General features: G+C 51.4%; 2 long non-coding RNA genes across 2 annotated transcripts; one reads left to right on the forward strand and one right to left on the reverse strand.

Moving 5' to 3' along the window:
* Positions 1 to 1,503: 1,503 nt before the first annotated feature.
* LOC125620803 (uncharacterized) lies at positions 1,504 to 15,445 on the reverse strand. The gene is made up of 3 exons (XR_007352323.2): positions 13,644 to 15,445; positions 3,368 to 3,496; positions 1,504 to 3,245 (listed from the first exon to the last, which is right to left on the reverse strand). It is a non-coding gene; the product is annotated as an uncharacterized LOC125620803 (long non-coding RNA).
* Positions 3,456 to 7,155, forward strand: LOC142068639 (uncharacterized). The gene is made up of 2 exons (XR_012664526.1): positions 3,456 to 4,457; positions 5,115 to 7,155. It is a non-coding gene; the product is annotated as an uncharacterized LOC142068639 (long non-coding RNA).
* Positions 15,446 to 20,899: the final 5,454 nt, after the last annotated feature.

Raw genomic sequence — 20,899 nt, forward strand, 5'->3', positions numbered from 1 at the left:
TTCATCTCTCTCTGGTTTTGAATTATTGGGTGTTATCATTTTGGATTCTACGAACTAAAGTTATGTTACGTTGCAACCTTCCCACAAGAGTATTTATGTTTTTATCTAAGGGGTGTGTGTGCGTGCGTGTGCACACGCTGTGAAACATGACACAGGGAAGGTGCACAGAGCTAAGAGCCCAGCGACCATGAGTTTAAGTCATCTCTTCAGCTGTTACTATCTCTGGGTAGGTCACATCCCTTAATATTATGGAAAGCTTATGATCTCCCTCTTCGGCAGACATGTATCAACCTCTCTCCCCCTCCCCAATTTTACACACACTGTAAGATGAAGTCAGTTGGGAAGAGACCCCCGATCTCTAATATTGCAAGCATAAGTATAATCCACCCCACAGAGCTGCCTGTACTTGGCCAACCTATTATTAATTGCTGCTCTAACTCCTCAACAACACTCCCCTCCCAGCGCAAGGAACAGAACAAAGGATTTTGGATACCGAAGGTTCTACTGTTGCTGGCTAGCAAATAGTGGTGTGATTCACTCGTCACGTGTGTGTTACAGCTGTCTTGTGAAATTGGTCTACATAGAGGATAACAGCCTACTTCTGTTAGGAGCTGCTCTTTTAGCTCCTGTAGTAGGGGACTGTGCTGTGGATCTGAGAGGCTTAAGTTCAAACCTTCATGCTGATCCACGTGGGAAGATGGAGTCTGCACTCCTGCAGCTCAAGCCTGTCTTACTGTATATGTGCATGGAAGCCGAACTAAGGTTGCGTGGGTAGCATTAAGTCTGGCGTTTTCTAATGCCCCAGTGCTTGACTTTGCACCCTTAATGTTCTTTTCAGGTCTTTTTGAGCATGCACTAGCTAGCTAGCTATGAGCCCTCTCCTATGCTAGCACATTCTGGCGATCCAGCTGCCTCAGTGCCTTGCTATTGGGGTACAGAGCCCATTCCCTGGCGCTCACCCCTTTGAATCCAGCCATGCTCAGTAGAAACTAAAACTTGCTCCCAGCTAGTGGATATTTTAATGTCCTCTTCCCATCTGAAGACACACCTGCACTGGGGGAGTAAAAGCCACTAGATCCCAAGTGGATCTGGTTACCCTCTGAGATAAAACTCCAGCCCCCTGGGAACGGCCCAAACAGACTGTTTGCCTACAAGAGAAGCAAAGCTAAAAAGTGACTGAAAGCCCAGTGGTACCCTCACAGCCACTAAGATACCTGTCTGTCTGTGGGGGGCATTTCCTCTCTGCTACAGCGTCCCACTGCAGGGGGAAAAGCACATGCAGCCCATTGCCTGGAGCCACTGGGGGCTAGAGCAACAAAGGGACTTAGGTGCCTGAGTCCAAAATGTAGATCTTCAAAACCCCGTTCAGCTGCCACCAAACCCCGCCGGTTTCTAAATCCCTGCTGGCAAAGTCCCCTAGGAAGCTGCTTTTCTGCCAGTGCCCATTTACAAAGCTGCCTCATTCCTGACCCGGCTCAGCACCCTGGCTCACACCTAAGCCCTGGCAGGATTCTCAAACAAGGTGTTCCTCTGCCTCCCTCACCCACAGGGCCTGATCCAGTAGGTGGGTGCTCAGAGCACACCTAGCCCACCCCCCATCTATACCCAGGGCCGGATTTCCAAGTAGGCACTGTAGGCATGTGCCTAGAGGCGCTGGTGTTCTAGGGGTACCTAAAAGTTACAGAAAACATGACGGTCAGGTGTGGGCGGGGACACTGAAGATGCTGTGCCTAGGGGGGTGTAAGGCGTAAATCTGGCCCTGTTTATACCTCGTAGGAAGGGCACGCTCTCAAGCTATAGGAAACCCAGGTTCTAATCCCCACTCTGCTTGCTGTGGAGCAGGGCTATGAACCCAGCTCTCTCACCACCCAGCTGAGTGCCCCGACCACCAGGCTAGGGTACGTTGCCCTCTCAAGCCCTGACACTGAAGCTGTTCCACTTTGTTTGAAAAATCACTGGGCCAGAGAGTGGGGGGAATGACTCCATAGTTCAGCTGTACCTCCCATGCAGGCAGGAATTTAAAGACGCAGCACCCAAAAGACAAAAGGCGAGATTACATAAAGTCTCAGCTCTTGGGGGCAGAAACTGTTTCCTATGTGTGTTTGCACAACGGCTTGCACAAGAGGGGGGTGATCCTGGTGGAGGCCTCTAGGCGCAACCATAATACAGATGAATAATAATCCTACTCACACAGCACAGGGCTCTAGGATTTTATACATTGGCTTATGACATTGTCTTTTGCGGCACTTGGCATGTATTTCTCTCCATCATGTTCCGTGACAGGCACTCATGACTTAGTGGAACATAATGGTGTTTTCGCTCTGATTTTTAATTCCCTCGGTTACTATAGTTCTCTGTGCACTAAACCATCCCGTCGATTTAGTTTCCCGTCAAGTCTGTAGCTAGCCTGCTTTGAGCAGGGGGTGGGACTAGATGACCTCCTGAGGTCCCTTCCAACCCTGATAGTCTATGCTTCTATGATCCTTATATTAGCATGAAAGAGGGAGGCAAAGCGCACAACAGCTAATCAGCCATTTTCTCTGCATTTCAGAAAGACCCTTTTCTAGCGAATCTCTTTCCAAATCTCATTCCAACCTAGTGAAAACGCCCTCTTCACCCTGGCAGCGAGGCCTCTGTTTCCACAAAAGCCCAGTCAGTCGGAGTGCTTCCGTGTGTCCATGCCCAGCCGGGGGCAACCTATGGCCTCGTTTTCACAAGGGCTCAGCATGCAACACTACAGCCGACAGCTACAGTCCACTGAGGCCTGGGGAGCTGTCAAATCGCCCTCCACAAAGCAGGGAGTGCTGGAGAGTGGTCTCGTCAACACCTTATCAACAAGCTGCCTCAGTCGAAGGGTCCTTCCAATCCAAAACCCAGTGACAAATGGACAAAGCCTCAGCTTCAAAGAGACCATTCCCTCGGCAAGGCCTAACAATCACTTCTTTAAGAGAAGCTGGCGTCATGCCCTCCCTCAGCCAAGTGCTGACAGCCCGCTCCAGGAATGGCCCCAGGCAAGGGGTACAGGGATATAATTCACAGATCAGAGCCTTCACTTCTCAGCCCCCACTCAGCATCTGATCACATACACCAGCTCAGCCCAGGGCCGAGCAATTAAAGCCACAAACAGCTTTGAAAATTCTTCACTGCCAGGAACGCTGGACTCTGGTAGCTGGTGCAAACAATCTGGATCCCCGGAGCACTAGCCACCTGCGACAGTTCAGCGGATTGGGGCTTTGCAGATGTTTCTGTGGAGGCAAAGAAAGGAGCACAGCTAAGTCAATACTAAGGAACGCACCTAGTGGCGTAGCCAGGTGGAAAAAACAGGGGGAGCGGAGATTAAAAAAAGGCACCACCCCCTGGTACTCACCCGGCGGTGCTCCGGGTCTTCAGCAGCACTTCGGAGTTGCGTCCTTGACTCGCTCCGGTCTTCGGCACTGAAGGACAACCCCCTCTGCCCCCCCGCCACGACAATGCCGCCAAAGACTGGAGCGAGGGTCTGTAGGGTGAAGAGATCGGAAGATCTTAGACCTGGTCTACACTAGGAGTTGAGGTCAAATTTAGCAGCGTTAAATCGATTTAACCCTGCACCCGTCCACATGACAAAGCCCTTTTTTTTTTACTTAAAGGGCTCTTAAAATCGATTTCCTTACTCCACCCCCGACAAGGGGATTAGCGCTGAAATCAGCCTTGCCGGATCGAATTTGGGGGTGTGTGGATGCAATTCGACAGTATTGGCCTCCGGGAGCTATCCCAGAGTGCTCCATTGTGACGGCTCTGGACAGCACTCTCAACTCAGATGCACTGGCCAGGTAGACAGGAGAAGGCCCACAAACTTTTGAATCTAATTTCTTGTTTAGCAAGCATGGCGATCTGCAGGTGAGTGCAGAGCTCATCAGCAGAGATGACCATGATGGCGTCCCAAAATCACAAAAGAGCTCCAGCATGGACCGAACGGGAGGTACGGGATCTGATCGCTGTCTGGGGAGAGGAATCCGTGCTATCAGAACTCCGTTCCAGTTTTTGAAATGCCAAAACATTTGTAAAAATCTCCCAGGGCATGAAGGACAGAGGCCATAACAGGGACCCGAGGCAATGCCGCGTGAAACTTAAGGAGATGAGGCAAGCCTACCAGAAAACCAGAGAGGCAAACGGCCGCTCTGGGTCAGAGCCCCAAACATGCCGCTTCTATGATGAGCTGCATGCCATTTTAGGGGGTTCAGCCACCACTACCCCAGCCGTGTTGTTTGACTCCATCAATGGAGTGGGAGGCAACACGGAAGCAGGTTTTGGGAACGAGGAAGATGAGGAGGAGGTTGAAGATAACTCACAGCAAGCAAGTGGAGAAACCAGTTTTCCCAACAGCCAGGGACTGTTTCTCGCCCTGGACCTGGGGCCAGTACCCCCCGAACCCACCGAAGGCTGCCTCCCAGACCCGCCAGGTGGAGAAAGGACATCTGGTGAGTGTACCTTTTTAAATAGTATACATGGTTTAAAAGCAAGCATGTGAAAGGATTAATTTTCCCTGGCATTCACGGCCAGTACAGCTACTGGAAAAGTCTGTTAATGTGTCTGGGGATGGAGAGGAAATCCTGCAGGGACATCTCCATGAAGCTCTCCTGGAGGTACTCCCAAAGCCTTTGCAAAAGGTTTCTGGGGAGGGCAGCCTTATTCCACCCACCATGATAGAACACTTTACCACGCCAGGCCAGTAGCACGTACTCGGGAATCACTGTAGAACAAAGCATTGCAGTGTATGTTTGCTGGCATTCAAACAACATCCGTTCTTTATCTCTCTGTGTTATCCTCAGGAGAGTGATATCATTCATAGTCACCTGGTTGAAATAGGGTGCTTTTCTTAAGGGGACATTCAGAGGTGCCCGTTCCTGCTGGGCTGTTTGCCTGTGGCTGAACAGAAATGTTCCCCACTGTTAGCCATGGGGGGGGGGGGAGGGGCTAGCCATGCGGTGGGGGGAGGCAAAATAAGACCTAGGAACGAAAGCACATGTGCTGTGTATGTAATGTTAACAGCAAGGTTTACCGTGAAAGAGTGTGCCCATTATTCTGTAAAATGTGTCTTTTTAAATACCGCTGTCCCTTTTTTTTTCCTCCACCAGCTGCATGTGTTTCAAGGATCACAGGATCTTCTCCTTCCCAGAGGCTAGCGAAGATTAGAAGGCAAAAAAACCGCAGTCGCGATGAAATGTTCTCTGAGCTTATGCTGTCCTCCCACACTGACATAGCACAGACGAATGCGTGGAGGCAGACAATGTCAGAGTGCAGGAAAGCACAAAGTGACCGGGAGGAGAGGTGGCGGGCTGAGGAGAGTAAGTGGCTGGCTGAAGAGAGGGCTGAAGCTGAAAGGTGGCAGAAGCGTGATGACAGGAGGCAGGATTCAATGCTGAGGCTGCTGGAGGATCAAACTGCTATGCTCCAGCGTATGGTTGAGCTGTAGGAAAGGCAGCTGGAGCTCAGACCGCCGCTGCAGCCCCTGTGTAACCAACTTCCCTCCTCCCCAAGTTCCATAGCCTCCTCACCCAGATGCCCAAGAACGCGGTGGGGGGGCCTCCGGCCACCCGACCCCAGAGGATTGCCCAAGCAACCGAAGGCTGGCATTCAATAAGTTTTAAATTTTTTAAGTTTTTAAGTTTTGAAGTGCAGTGTGGCCTTGTCCTTCCCTCCTCCCCCACCCCTCCCGGGCTACCTTAGCAGTTAACCCCCTATTTGCGTGATGAATTAATAAAGAATACATGGACTGAAGAACTTATGGATCTAAAGGCAGAGGAGGCCTGGGATTACTTCAAGTCAAAGCTGCAGAAGCTATCGGAAGCCTGCATCCCAAGAAAGGAGAAAAAATTCATTGGCAGGAGTTGTAGACCAAGCTGGATGAGCAAGCATCTCAGAGAGGTGATTAAGAAAAAGCAGAAAGCATACAGGGAGTGGAAGATGGGAGGGATCAGCAAGGAAAGCTACCTTATTCAGGTCAGAACACGTAGAGATAAAGTGAGAAAGGCTAAAAGTCAAGTAGAGTTGGACCTTGCAAAGGGAATTAAAAGCAGTAGTAAAAGGTTCTACAGCCATATAAATAAGAAGAAAACAAAGAAGGAAGAAGTGGGACCGCTAAACACGGAGGATGGAGTGGAGGTCAAGGATAATCTAGGCATGGCCCAATATCTAAACAAATACGTTGCCTCAGTCTTTAATAAGGCTAAAGAGGATCTTAGGGATAATTGTAGCGTGACAAATGGGAATGAGGATATGGAGGTAGATATTACCATATCTGAGGTAGAAGCGAAACTCAAACAGCTTAATGGGACTAAATCGGGGGGCCCAGATAATCTTCATCCAAGAATATTAAAGGAATTGGCACATGAAATTGCAAGCCCATTAGCAAGAATTTTTAACGAATCTGTAAATTAAGGGTTGTACCGTATGATTGGAGAATTGCTAACATAGTTCCTATTTTTAAGAAAGGAAAAAAACGTGATCCGGGTAACTACAGGCCTGTTAGTTTGACATCTGTAGTATGCAAGGTCTTGGAAAAAATTTTGAAGGAGAAAGTAGTTAAGGACATTGAAGTCAGTGTGCCCTTGTTGCCAAGAAGGCCAATGGCATTTTGGGATGTATAAGGAGAGGCATTGCCAGCAGATCGAGGGACGTGATCATTCCCCTCTATTCGACATTGGTGAGGCCTCATCTGGAGTACTGTGTCCAGTTTTGGGCTCCACACTACAAGAAGGATGTGAAAAAATTGGAAAATGTCCAGCGAAGGGCAACAAAAATGATTAGGGGACTGGAACACATGAGTTATGAGGAGAGGCTGAGGGAACTGGGATTGTTTAGTCTGTGGAAAAGAAGAAATGAGGGGGGATTTGATAGCTGCTTTCAACTACCTGAAAGGGGGTTCCAAAGAGGAAAAACTTTTTCACTAGGAGGGTGGTGAAACACTGGAATGGGTTACCTAGGGAGGTGGTGGAATCTCCTTCCCTTGAAGTTTTTAAGGTCAGGCTTGACAAAGCCCTGGCTGGGATGAGTTAGTTGGGGATTGGTCCTGCTTTGAGCAGGGGGTTGGACTAGTTGACCTCCTGAGGTCTCTTCCAACCCTAATATTCTATGATTCTGTGACCCCACAGGACCCCATTAAAAACACTGGAAACACACCTGCTCCATGATGATTCCCCATTCACAATTATATTTGGAGACCTATCAGCTGGCTAGTTTGAATCCATTTAATGTGTGCCATGCTAATTTTGTATCGTTCTAGTTTCTTCATCAAAATGTTGTGCAATGCCAAGTCAAATGCCTTGTAGCAGGTTATTACATCAACATAATTATCTTTGTCAACGGCACTTGTAATCTTATCTAAAAAAAGATGTCAAGATTCTTTAATCCAGGTCATCCCATGTACCCTTTTAAAAGATTGGCACCACATTAGCTTCCTTCTTGTCCTCTGGGACTTCCCCAGTGCTCCAAGATGTATAGAACATCAGCATTAATGGTCCAGGGAGCTCCTCAGCCAGCTACTCGATCTGCCCTGGCGGCCCGAGCCCCTCTGCTCACATGAGTTCTCGTCCTGGCAGTAGCTGCTGGAATTGGACCCATTTCCTATGCAGTCCCCCACAGCGTCTGCCTCTGGCGGCCATTAACACTCCCCTGCCCCGGGAGGGTGAGTGGTCTCCGGCTAGCTGAAGTGCCCTTTCTTGGGCCTTGTTGGTCCCTTTGCAGTTATGGAATCAATGGCCTCTCTCCCCAACCCTCTGGTTTTCCATTTCTTTCCCCTCCTGACGGATATCTGCCTGGCGTGTCACTGGCCTGCCTTCCTGTTGGGCTGGAGTCCTCAGCCCAGACTGCCAGAATGGTCTGGCCACCTCCCAGGCTGCTCTGGGCCATCCATCGCTGCTTTCCCCATGGCTCGGGCCACCATCGCTTCCTCTCGCTTCTCAAAGCTAGTCACCAGTGGGCTTTCTCTGCCCCTTTCGGAGGCTCACGTAGGGGATTGCTCTGGGTTGCTCCCATGGGCCAGGATCCCTGGAGCTGGCACTGGGGAGGATAAAAGGCAGGGTTCAAACCCAATGGAGGGGGACGCTGAGGAAATGCAGCGAGGGGATGCATGCCCTCCTCACCCTGTCTATTCCCCCAGCCTGCCTCCCGCTCATTGTGCCAGGCTTGGGCTGCAACCTCCCTCCCAGGAGCCTCGGGCCCTGCCAGCTCCTGCCCAGTGTCTCCGGCTGTCTCGCAATGAAGTCTCTTGTGCTTCCTGGAGAGGAGTGGGGACAACTGTGTGATTTGGCACATCCCAGTCCTTTTGGAAACATTCCCACAGGGCCTGTAATGCCTTGTCTGTCCTGCACCGTTAACTCTTGCATTGCTGAGCTGGTGCCGGCTGCTTCCATGCTAGTTGCCCTGCTTCTGGGGCAGCAGGGCTTCCCAGGGCCAGGCCCAAACCAACCACCCAGCCAGATCCCGTCTGCTGGAGAGCAAGGCAGCCCCCTTCCCGGGAGCTGCGCGGAGCCGGGTAGGGAGCCTGTCAGCCCCGTGCCAACCGGACTTTTAACGGCCCGGTCAGCGGTGCTGATTGGAGCCATCAGGGCTCCTTTTTGACCGGGCGTTCTGGTCAAAACCCGGACACCTGGCAACACTACCTCTGGCTCCTCGTCCCGCCCCATTTCTCAGCCCCTTTGCTCTGCGCTCCTCTTGCCTCCCCTTTCTTTCCCTGTCTTATCACTCCTCCATCCCCCAGAGTGGACCAGCTTCACCCTCCAGTTCCGGGGGAGGGATATGGCTGAAGACAGTTCCAGTGCTGCTCTCTCCCCTCGCACAGCAGGGCCCAGGACCAGCTCAGCTGGTCCCCCCCACCCAGGACCAGCTCAGGGCCCCCCCCAGCATCATTGTCCGGCCTACCTAGTCCACGGCCCCTCAGCTTTCCGTTTCCCCATCTGTCTCCCAGGCCCTGTGCCCAGACAGGAAGGTCATTGGTCTAGATGGACGGAGGATAGGCGCCCTAGGAGTGAAAATGTGCCCTTAGTCCTTTGAGGGGTCCCTCAACTGTGCTCAGCCAGGAGCGGACATGGCTACACCCTTAGCTGTGAAGGGACTGGTCTGTGGGCGACTGAGGACGGTGCTGAAGACGTCAGCAGTTCCACTTCTGTGGTGGGGTCCTGCCTTCCCTGTGCCCTGGGAGCAGGCTAATGACCACGGGATGGCCGGCCCAGCTACATTCTCAGCCGTTTGCGTCCGTGCTCATCACCGTGGATCGGGGCTGGGAAGAGGCAGCCACGCTGCAGCAGAAACACCACACAAGAGTGCGGAGGATAGGACGTGCTTCACTGATTCCAAGGCCAGAAGGGACCCTTGGGATCATCTGGTCTGACCTCCTGCATGACATAGGCCCTCGCACTGACCCAAAATAATTCCTACAGCGGATCTTTTAGCAAAACAGCCACTCATGAATTAAAGGATGGAGAAGCCACCACAGCCCTTTGTAAAGTGTCCCATTGCCTAATTACTCTCAGTGAAGAATAAATCGATCAGTTGCAACTGTAGGAGCAATTCTAGGGAGGCAGAATATAATTACCACGCTGGAATTTGGTCAGGACCATGTGGTTAACACCCTGGCTCTTGCAGGTAGGGCTTTGACATCTCCAGCCCAGAAACAGGTCTGGGGGTTATGTCACGTCTCGGCAGAACCGTACATCCTGTACGCCCACAGGAGAGCTTAGAACAATTGGTGCTGGCAGGGCTCCTAGCCCCCTCCTTCCAAGGATTTATTTCCTTTCTGCCGCTGACTAGAAGCAACATGCAGCACTCTGCTCTGCTTAGCCTGGGGAAGATAATGGAAAAGCCGATGGGAGATTCAATCAATACAGAATTAAAGGAGAGGAATATATTGTATGCCAGTCAACATGGGCTTATGGAAAATAGGTCACGTCAAACAAACCCGAGTCTATTTTTTTTTTATGAGCTCTCCAGTTTGGTTGGTAAAGATAACTGCACAGGTGTCGTAGATTTGGACTTTGGTAAGGCGGTTAACGCAGTACCACCTGAGATGCAGATTAAAAAACTAGCACTGTGCAATCCCAGGAAAGCACACGTTAAACGGGTTAAGCACTGGCTACCCGAAAGATCTCTGAAGTCAGTGGAGCATCAGCATCAGAGATTTCTAGTGGGGATGCCCAGGGATCGGTACTAGGCCTGATGCGATTCAATATTTTTATCGGTGACCTGGAAGTAAATATAAAATTACTGCTGATAAGATTTGCAGATGACCCAAAGACTGGCGGAGAGTAAGTAATGATGAAGACAGGGCAGCCATACAGAGACGTTTGGATCACTTGCGGAGCTGGGCCTATTCAAACAAAATGCATTTAAACCCAGACCGGTGGAAGGCCCCCTATGCAGGAACAAGGCATGCAGGCAGATTTGAAAGTAGCTATATTTGAACAAAAAAACCTTCAGAAACAGACTTCAAAGAGAAACAGCAGAACTAAAATTAATTTGCAAATTTAACACCATTAATCTGGGCTTGAATAGGAACTGGGAGTGGCTGGCTCATTACAGAAGCAGCTTTGCTTCTCCTGGAATTGACACCTTCCCATCTACTGTTGGGAGTGGACTACATCCACCCTGATCGAATTGGCCCTGTCAACACTGGTTCTCCACTTGTGAGGTAACTCCCTTCTTTTCATGTGTCAGTATATTTATGTCTGCATCTGTAACTTTCACTCCATGCATCTGAAGAAGTGAGGTTTTTACCCATGAAAGCTTATGCTCCAATAAATCTGTTAGTCTTTAAGGTGCCACCGGACTTCTTGTTGTTTTTATGATACTAACAGGATCTGGAATCTGTCAGAAAAAGGTGGAACAAGAACCAGCGGCTAGAATTAAAGCCAGACCAGTTCAATTAGCAATAAGTCACTGTTTTTAAAATCAGTGAAGGTGGTTAACCATCAGAGAAGCAGATCACATGATAGAATGGGCCACCCAAATACTCCGAGAGAACCTGTTTCAATGCAGAAATAAAACCCTCTCTGACTGCACGCCTCTAGTTGTCACCTACCACCCCACACTGGAACCTGGCCATACTCGATGGGGACCATACCTTGAAAGAAATCTTTCCTGAACCCCCACTTCTGGCCTTCAAACAAACCTCCAACCTCTCCAAGGGCATCATCAGAAGCAAGCTCCCCACAGACCAGAACACACCAACTCAAAGCTGCACCAGACCCTCCCAGAACAACAGCTGCAAAACCTGCAGACATATCTCCACTGCTACAATGATCAACAGCCTCACCCCACACCTTTCAAGATCCGTGGGCCCTGCACATGCCTATCACAACATGTGGGGTACCTCATCCAGTGCACTCAATGCCCCACAAACAAGTGTGTGTGTGAAACCAGACACTCACTATGCTCTCCATGAACTCACACAGGGAAATGATAAAAGACAAAACATCCTGTCACCTATGGGTGATCACCTTTCATCAGTCTGTGTCTGAGCTATGAGTACTCATCCTCAAAGGAAACCTGCAAATCACTTTCAAATGAGGAGCCTAGGAGCTTAAATTCATAACTCTGCTCAACACTAACAATCATGGACTGAACAGAGACACTGGATTTATGGCTCATTACAACAATCTGTAACCCACTAAACCCCCAACTCCAATGTTCCCTCTAATTTTTTACATCCATGTGCGGAATGAATTTTGTTATGTGCACCAATATGGAGGTGATGTGTGGCGGGGGTGAGGCCGAGGGGTTTGGAGTGTGGTAGGGGGCTCAGGGCTGGGGTGCGGGGGAGGGGGTGAGGGCTCTGGCTGGGGGGTGCAGGCTCTGGGGTGGAGCCGGGGATGAGGGGTTTGGGGTGTGGGAGGGGGCTCACGGCTGGGGCAGAAGTTTGGGGCTCTGGGGGGTGAGGGTTCTGGCTGGGGGGTGCAGGCTCTGGGGTGGAGCTGGGGATGAGGGGTTTGGGGTGTGGGAGGGGGCTCACGGCTGGGGCAGAGGTTTGGGACTCTGGGGGGTGAGGGCTCCAGCTAGGGATGAGAGCTCTTGGGTGGGGCTGGGGTGGGGCCAGAGATGAGGGGTTTGGGGTTCAGGTTGCCCCGGGGCTGTGGTGGGGAGAGAGAACTCCCCCCAGCCCTCTCTCGCCGCAGCAGCCCGGGGGAAAGATGCCTCTCCCCGCCTGCATGGCCCTTGATCGCCTGCCCAACTCCCCAGTTCCCCCATCCCGTGATGGGAGCGGTGTTACCAGGCTGCTTCCCCTTGAATGGGCCCCTAAATATGTTAACTACTGACGCTAAGCTCTCTGTTCCCCTCCCACTTGTATTTAGCTGTGACACTGATACATTTCCCAGACCTGAAGAAGAGCTCTGGGTAAGCTCCAAAGCTTGTTCTCTCACCAGCAGAAGCTGGGCCAATAAAAGCTATTACCTCCCCCACCTTGTCTCGCTAATATCCTGGGACCAACTCGGCTACAACACCACTGCATTAAAGCGAAGAGAAGGTTAGGAAGAGACTTGATTATAGTCTATCAGCAGCTACACGGGAGAAGATTTGTGACAGAAGAGGGCTCTTTAATTTAGCAATCGCAGAATTAGAGCCAATGGCTGGAATATGAAGTTAAATTTAGACTGGAACTAAGGCACAAATGTTTACAGTGAGGTAACGGGGGGAGGGATAGCTCAGTGGTTTGAGCGCATTGGCCTGCTAAACCCAGGGTTGTGAGTTCAATCCTTGAGGGGGACATTTAGGAGTCTGGGGCAAAAATTGGGGATTGGTCCTGCTTCAAGCCTCATCTGGAGTACTGTGTCCAGTTTTGGGCCCCACACTTCAAGAAGGATGTGGATAAATTGGAGAGAGTCCAGCGAAGGGCAACAAAAATGATTAGGGGACTGGAACACATGAGTTATGAGGAGAGGCTGAGGGAGCTGGGATTGTTTAGCCTGCAGAAGAGAAGAATGAGGGGGGATTTGATAGCTGCTTTCAACTACCTGAAAGGGGGTTCCAAAGAGGATGGCTCTAGACTGTTCTCAATGGTAGCAGATGACAGAACGAGGAGTAATGGTCTCAAGTTGCAGTGGGGGAGGTTTAGATTGGATATTAGGAAAAACTTTTTCACTAAGAGGGTGGTGAAACACTGGAATGCGTTACCTAGGGAGGTGGTAGAATCTCCTTCCTTAGAGGTTTTTAAGGTCAGGCTTGACAAAGCCCTGGCTGGGATGATTTAACTGGGAATTGGTCCTGCTTTGAGCAGGGGGTTGGACTAGATGACCTTCTGGGGTCCCTTCCAACCCTGATATTCTATGATTCTATGATTCTAGGGGGTTGGACTAGATGACCTCCTGAGGTCCCTTCCAACCCTAACCTTCTATGATCTATGAACTAACCATTGGAGCAAATTACCAACAGATGTGGTGGATTCTCCATCACCTAGGAGTCTTTAAATCAGAATTGGAGGTTTCTTTCTAAAAGATCTACTCAAGCTCATCCAGAAGATATTGGTTGGATGGAGGAGTCACGGGATGGGTTCTTTGGCCTGTGATATGGAGGTCAGCCTGGATTATCATGATGGTTCCTTCTGGCCTAGGAATCTATGAATCCATAAAATAGCTTCGCAAATTCTGTAGCAGAAAGCAACTGCGTGCCCTTACCTGGAGTACTGCGTTCACTTCTGCACCCCATCCGAACAGGGATGTAAAGACTGCAAGGCCTAGAAAGAAGAGAGACAACAACCATTCAGGCTGTTTAGTTGGGGAGGAGATAAAAAAGAAGCCACATGATAGAACTAAAAAGATGAAGGTAAAGAGGTGGTAAATTAGGTCCTCCTGCTTCCCATTCCTTGTAATACAAGATCAAGGGGGCAGTCCATGAAAATGAAGGTGGTAAAATTACAGCTGAGAAACAAAAATACTTTTTTACACAACTCACAAAAAGCATGTGGAACCCATTGCCACAAGATAATACTGAGGCCAAAAGCTTCAGATGATTGAAGCAAATTAGACATTTTGACGGATGATGAGAACATCCAGAGCTAGATTAGCAAAGAAACATTTTAGGGGGTATAAACCCTGGTGCTCTGGGGCATGAACCAACCACTAACAGAGTGGCTAAAGAAGAAACTTCCTCTATGGGCAGCTTATCCCACAAATGACAATCATCACTATTCTTGTATCTTCCTCTAAGTATCTGGTGCTGGCCACTGTCAATGGGAATGACCAGTAGATTCGTTACGCAGTCCTGGGCTCCCCTGAACCAGAGCTTTGCCAGTGCCCCTAGTTTTGAGCAATGGCCACACCTGCTGTCTAGTCCTTGGCCTCCTTTGAGCAAAGGCTGTTAGTTGCGCCAATTGGGTACTGGCTGCGTGATGGACAACTGACTTCAAGGGAGGGACTAGGTGATGCTCACCAGATTCCTTTAATCCATGACCCATTTCTCCTGTTGGACCCACGACTCTGGGAGGTGGCTGCCCAGCATGGCCAACATTTGCAAAAGTGCAAACAGCCACCGGAGCCCTGTCCCATGTGCGCAGGAGCCCTGCCAGCCAGACGCCGCTGGGCAGGAATGCGGACATTCACAGTACATTAGAGGGCAGAGGCCTCTTCAGTCACACCTAGCCCAGTCTCCTGGCCCAAGCAGGACTGTCCTCAACATAATGGTGTGTTTTTAAGTTCTTAGGCCAGCCCATTCTTAAATAAACCAAGAAGCGGCCTCTATCCCTGGGGAGATTATTTCACTCCTGCAAGTTCTCAATGTCAGGAAACGCTTCTTGAGACCCAGCCTCTGCCTTTGCTTTGTTCAGCTTATCATTCTGGTGCTAAGTTCCTTGCGCTACCCTGCCCCGCCTGGCGGTCCACTCGCTACAGATATAGGGAGGTGTCTCTCAGGCCCCCCAAGGTCCTGTCGATAAGGTACAGCGCACGGCAACTAAGAACTTTCCACACGTATCCCCACCGCTGCCAGCCCCAAATCACATGGCTGCCTCTCTGCATTTCTTCCCTTGACTGGGAGTAGCTGGGTCACTACAAAAAGTAATTTTCTTTCTGCTGAAACTCACACCTTCTTGTCAACTATTGGAAATGGGCGGATGTCCACCTTGATTGCGTTGGCCTCGTTAGCACTACAAAAGTAATTTTCCCTCCCTTGATATTCACCCCTTCTTGTCAACTGTTGAAAATAGGCCACTTACATTTTAATTGAATTGGCCTCTTTGGCACTGATCTCCTTTGTAAGGCAACTCAATATCTTCATTAATGATCTGGAGGATGGCGTGGACTGCACCCTCAGGAGGTTTGCAGATGATACTAAACTGGGAGGAGAGGTAGATACCCTGGAGGGTAGGGATAGGATACAGAGGGCCCTAGACAAATTAGAGAATTGGGCCAAAAGAAATCTGATGAGGTTCAACAAGGACACGTGCAGAGTCCTGCACTTAGGACGGAAGAATCCCATGCACCGCTACAGACTAGGGACCTAATGGCTAGGCAGCAGTTCGGCAGAAAAGGACCTAGGGGTTACAGTGGATGAGAAGCTGGATCTGAGTCAACAGTGTGCCCTTGTTGCCAAGAAGGCCAATGGCATTTTGGGATGTATAAGTAGGGGCATTGCAAGCAGATCGGGGGACGTGATTGTTCCCCTCTAGTTGACATTGGTGAGGCCTCATCTGGAGTACTGTGTCCAGTTTTGGGCCCCACACTACAAGAAGGATGTGGAAAAATTGGAAAGAGTCCAGCGGAAGGCAACAAAAATGATTAGGGGACTGGAACACATGAGTTATGAGGAGAGGCTGAGGGAACTGGGATTGTTTAGTCTGCGGAAGAGAAGAATGAGGGGGGATTTGATAGCTTCTTTCAACTACCTGAAAGGAGGTTCCAAAGAGGATGGCTCTAGACTGTTCTCAGTGATAGCAGATGACAGAACAAGGCGTAATGGTCTCAAGTTGCAGTGGGGGAGATTTAGGTTGGATATTAGGAAAAACTTTTTCACTAGGAGGGTGGTGAAACACTGGAATGCGTTACCTAGGGAGGTGGTGGAATCTCCTTCCTTAGAGGTTTTTAAGGTCAGGCTTGACAAAACCCTGGCTGGGATGATTTAGTTGGGGATTGGTCCTGCTTTGAGCAGGGGGTTGGACTAGATGACCTCCTGAGGTCCCTTCCAACCCTGAGATTCTATGATTCTATGAACTCCCATCTTTTCATGTGCTGTATTATATATTCTGCCTACTGTATTTTTCACTCCATGCATCTGATGAAGTGGGTTTTAGCCCACGGAAGCTTATGCTCAAATAAATGTGTTAGTCTCTAAGGTGCCACAAGGACTCCTCGTTGTTTTTGCTGAGACAGACTAACATGGCTACCCCTCTGAAGCCAAGTGTGACGGTAGCACAGAAGGAAGAGTTGGGGCTGCAGGGTCCTTCCCTGGGAGGCTGGTAGTAGGACAGCTGTATCCAGGGTGGCCAATGCTTCTTCTCCCTAGTAGAAATGGGTGTGCTGCCTCCTAGTTGTAAGGATATTCAATAGCAAGGGTAACTGTGAGAAGTTTTCAGGGTGGAATTTGGGTGCTTTGGAGCTCCAGGAAGGCAGGCGCCTGTTCTCAAGACAGCGCTGTAGGTTTCACTCAGGCCTCAGAGTTGTTACAGAGGCCCCAGTTCAGCAATCTGCCCAAGTGCGGGTGTGTCTGGATTGGTGCAGGTACAAATCATAAGAACGGCCACACTGGGTCAGCCCAATGGCCCATCTAGCCCCGTGTCCTGTCTTCCAACAGTGGCCAATGCCAGGTGCCCCAGAGAGAGTGAAGAGACCAGGCCCGGGAGCCTGCCCCTTCCTCCAGGAGTGGGCTTGTGAACCCACCCAGCCCCATCGCTCATTCTAGCTGTGCTCTCCACACCAAGAAGACCTTTGCATGACTGATGCTTTATTCGCAAGGCTTTATTTTCATCAGAGTGAATTCAAGCCCTTCAGGCACCATTCAAGGCCAGCGTCTGCTTGGAGCCAGGTGAGGAGCCTGGGAGATGAGGTCAGGGGAGGGAGGCAAAGCAGCTCCAAGGCTACAAAGCCAAGATCTGCAAGAACAACAAGCACTTGTTCTCTCAGGCCCTCGCTCAGTGCGTGAGGTTGGGGTGGGCGGCACCCATGGCATGAGGTGAGCCCGGTCTGCTGCCTACTGCATGCCAGGCTGCCCTTTACAACCTGCAGCAGAGTGATGGAGCAGCCTGGAGAAAGTCAGGGAGGGGGAAAGGTGCCAGCCCGGCAGTGCGGCATCCTCTCTGCATGGGCAGAGGCAGTGCAAACTCCCCAATGTGCCACAGCCCTTGTGCTGGAGGGCCCCACGCGTGGGGTGAAAGGAGAGCACCTTTGGGCCCATTCAGCCCTTGGCTGCTGGGCTGGTTCTGCCAGCAGGGCAGGTCATGTTAGGTGATAAAACTCCCTCCCATCCTCCTGGCTCTTGGTGCTTCTGGCTGGATTTGCGTCCCCTCCAGCCATGACAGTGCCAGGATTCGACAGAGCGCCCCCATGAGCCAAAGGGGAACAATGGCTTTATTTTGGGTTCGAGCCAGCCCAGAGCTTCCGGAGCCAGCCTGCCTCCCCATGAACCAGAACACTGAGCTGTGACCTGCCCAGCAGCTAACGTGGTACCCTCCTGCTCTCCTACTCCTTCCAGTGTCATAGAATCATAGAAGATCAGGGTTGGAAGGGACCTCAGGAGGTCATCTAGTCCCACCCCCTGCTCAAAGCAGGACCAACCCCAACTAAATCATCCCAGCCAGGGCTTTGTCAAGCCGGGCCTTAAAAACCTCTAAGGAAGGAGATTCCACCACCTCCCTAGGTAACTCATTCCAGTGCTTCACCACCCTCCTAGTGAAAAAGTGTTTCCTAATATCCAATTTAGACCTCCCCCACTGCAACTTGAGACCATTGCTCCTTGTTCTGCCATCTGCCACCACTGAGAACAGCCGAGCTCCATCCCCTTCGGGACCCCCCCTTCAGGTAGTTGAAGGCTGCTATCAAATCCCCCCTCACTCTTCTCTTCTGCAGACTAAACAAGCCCAGTTCCCTCAGCCTCTCCTCGTAAGCCATGTGGCCCAGCCCCCTGATCATTTTCGTTGCCCTCTGATGGACTCTCACCAATTTGTCCACATCCGTTCTGTAGTGGGGGGCCCAAAATTGGACGCAGTACTCCAGGTGTGGCCTCACCGGTGCCAAATAGAGGGGAATAATCATGTCCCTCGATCTGCTGGCAATGGTCTTACTAATACAGCCCAATATGCCATTGGCCTTCTTGGCAACAAGGGCACACTGTTGACCCATATCCAGCTTCCTGTCCACTGTCACCCCTAGGTCCTTTTCCGCAGAACTGCCGCTTAGCCAGTCGGTCCCTAGTCTGTAGCGGTGCCTGGGATTCTTCCGTGTCCCTGCAGGCAGAGCTGATACGTGAACCTCATGGGCTTTGGGGGCACGAGACTCCTGGGGGAAGAGACATGGCAGCATGCGGAGTGTGCTGCTAACCTCCACCTGACCTGGCCACGCTCTTCATGGGTGAAGTGCTGAGACTCCATGTGCTGAGAAACCTCGGTGTTCATGCCAGGGATGCCTCTAGAGTGGGACAACAGCCTGGCGCTGCAGCCCATTCTTTGGCATCGTTGCAGTGATCCCGGGAGGCTGCTGACTCAGTGGGTCAGAGATGTGACTGGGGGGCTAAAGGGGGGGCGGTGTGGTGAGATTTAAAAATGGATGTTAACAGTGTAACTCCCTCTCTGGAGTTTGCTACAGGAACATAGGAAATGTAATCCTGGATGAGGCCAGTGGCCTTCAGTCCAGTACCCTCTCTCTATCCATGGCCAGAACCAGCTGTTCAGAAGAAAGTGTAACCCCCCGGAATGGACAATCGTGCAATAACTCCCATGGGGAACATTTCTTCCTAACCCCAGGCTGTTAATGCTTGGCTTAGACACTCAGATGTCACGGTGATGGGCCTGGTAAAAATACGGAGAGAGATTGAGAGCATTATCCTTAACCACAGAGGTGTTTGACTCAGGAGACCCAGATTCTCCTCCTGGCTCAGCCGCTGGCCTCCGAGGGTCACACTGCCCAAGTCACTTTCCTTTGTTGCAAGAACCGAGCCTTCAAACTAACCTTCCCCGTGAGCTCAACTGTAAACAGCGAAAATTCAAAACGTGTCACAATAACCAACAGCGGAATATGTTGATGGGAAAAGGGGGACGGAGACTGAATTAGTCCAAACAAAGAGGCCAACGGACAGAACTCAAGGACGGGGTTAGGATCATGCCTGGGAAACTGGCAGCCCTCAGGCAGGGCACGCCAAGCACGGTTCTGCTGTCACCACTCGCACCACCACCTTCCTTCACCCCTGCTGCCAACACCAGAGCGACTGGCAATCCAACACCAGCCCAAATCAATCATTTGGGCAAAACAGCTCCATCGTGCTGCGCAGAAAGGCAGAGTAGACATGTCTCTTCAAACACGGTTGGTTCCTGAAGTCTTTTCCCCCAGCTTATCATTCGATGTCAGGGGAGAGCCAATTCAGACCCTGCTGACATCAGCAACTACAGTTGGTTAGATTTCAGCCATAAAAAATAAATGGAACCCTGGCAAATTCATACATAGACCCCCCCCCACCCCTTCACCCTCACCTGCGCCATTTTCACAGCACCTTTACGCCTCTGCAAAGGTGACCTGCAAGATCACAGCTCCGCCGCCTGTCAGGGCTTTGTAGCTGGAGCTGCTAATTGCTTCAGTGTTGCAAAGACTCTACCCAGGAGAAGAGAAAACGGAGGGGTGGGGGGCGGGGAGTGTTTATCACTTCGAAGTCAGCAGGACTCAAACCTGCCCAGGCACTGCCATGGCCTTGTCATTCCACCCCCATACATTGCCAAAGAAAGGCTAGAGGAAGAAGCAGCAGGCTCCTCCTTCCTCTTTCCAATGGCAGAAAGGCCTAGGTACCAGTGATTTCAGCTCTGCAGCGTGTAACAAGACTCTCCCTTGAGTCTAAATTAGCTCTTTTATTATACCATGGAGAGACGGTGGGGACAGGTACTTGCACCTGGTGGGGTGGACCCTGTTTAAGGGTCCTAGACACCATTTGACCCTTCCTCGCTCCATGGTATAATAAAAGAGCTAATTTAGATTCAAGGGAGAGTCTTGTTACACGCTGCAGAGCTGAAATCACTGGTACCTAGGTCTAAGTATTAGACCTACTTTGGGAGAGTGTCTCTATTGCAAGAGACTGCCCAGTGTGCACCAGCAATGAGGCTCCCCCCACGAACAACTGAAATCACTGAGAGCTGGGTTAAGTGTGGGGTGGCGGGGGGGGGGGGAGCCTGAAGACATTTTGGCAAGTGGGCGGCTTGCGGAGAGGCGTGGCAGGTGGCCAGCAGGGCGGCTCACGGAGAGGCGTGGCAGGTGGCCAGCAGGGCGGCTGGCGGAGAGGCATGGCAGGTGGCCAGCAGGGCGGCTCACGGAGAGGCGTGGCAGGTGGCCAGCAGGGCGGCTCACGGAGAGTCGTGGCAGGTGGCCAGCAGGGCGGCTCACGGAGAGGCGTGGCAGGTGGCCAGCAGAGAAGCTGGCAGTAAGATGCGACCAGCAGGGCGGCTGGCGGAGAGGCGTGGCAGGTGGCCAGCAGAGAAGCTGGCAGCAAGGTGCGACCAGCAGGGCGGCTGGCGGAGAGGCGTGGCAGGTGGCCAGCAGGGCGGCTCACGGAGAGGCGTGGCAGGTGGCCAGCAGAGAAGCTGGCAGCAAGGTGCGACCAGCAGGGCGGCTGGCGGAGAGGCGTGGCAGGTGGCCAGCAGGGCGGCTGGCGGAGAGGCGTGGCAGGTGGCCAGCAGGGCGGCTGGCAGCAAGGTGCGACCAGCAGGGAAGCTGGCGGAGGGGGCCAGGGCAGAGCCCCGCAGAGG

The sequence above is a fragment of the Caretta caretta genome, chromosome 12, assembly GCF_965140235.1.
Source record: "Caretta caretta isolate rCarCar2 chromosome 12, rCarCar1.hap1, whole genome shotgun sequence".
NCBI classification, from domain to species: Eukaryota; Metazoa; Chordata; order Testudines; family Cheloniidae; genus Caretta; species Caretta caretta.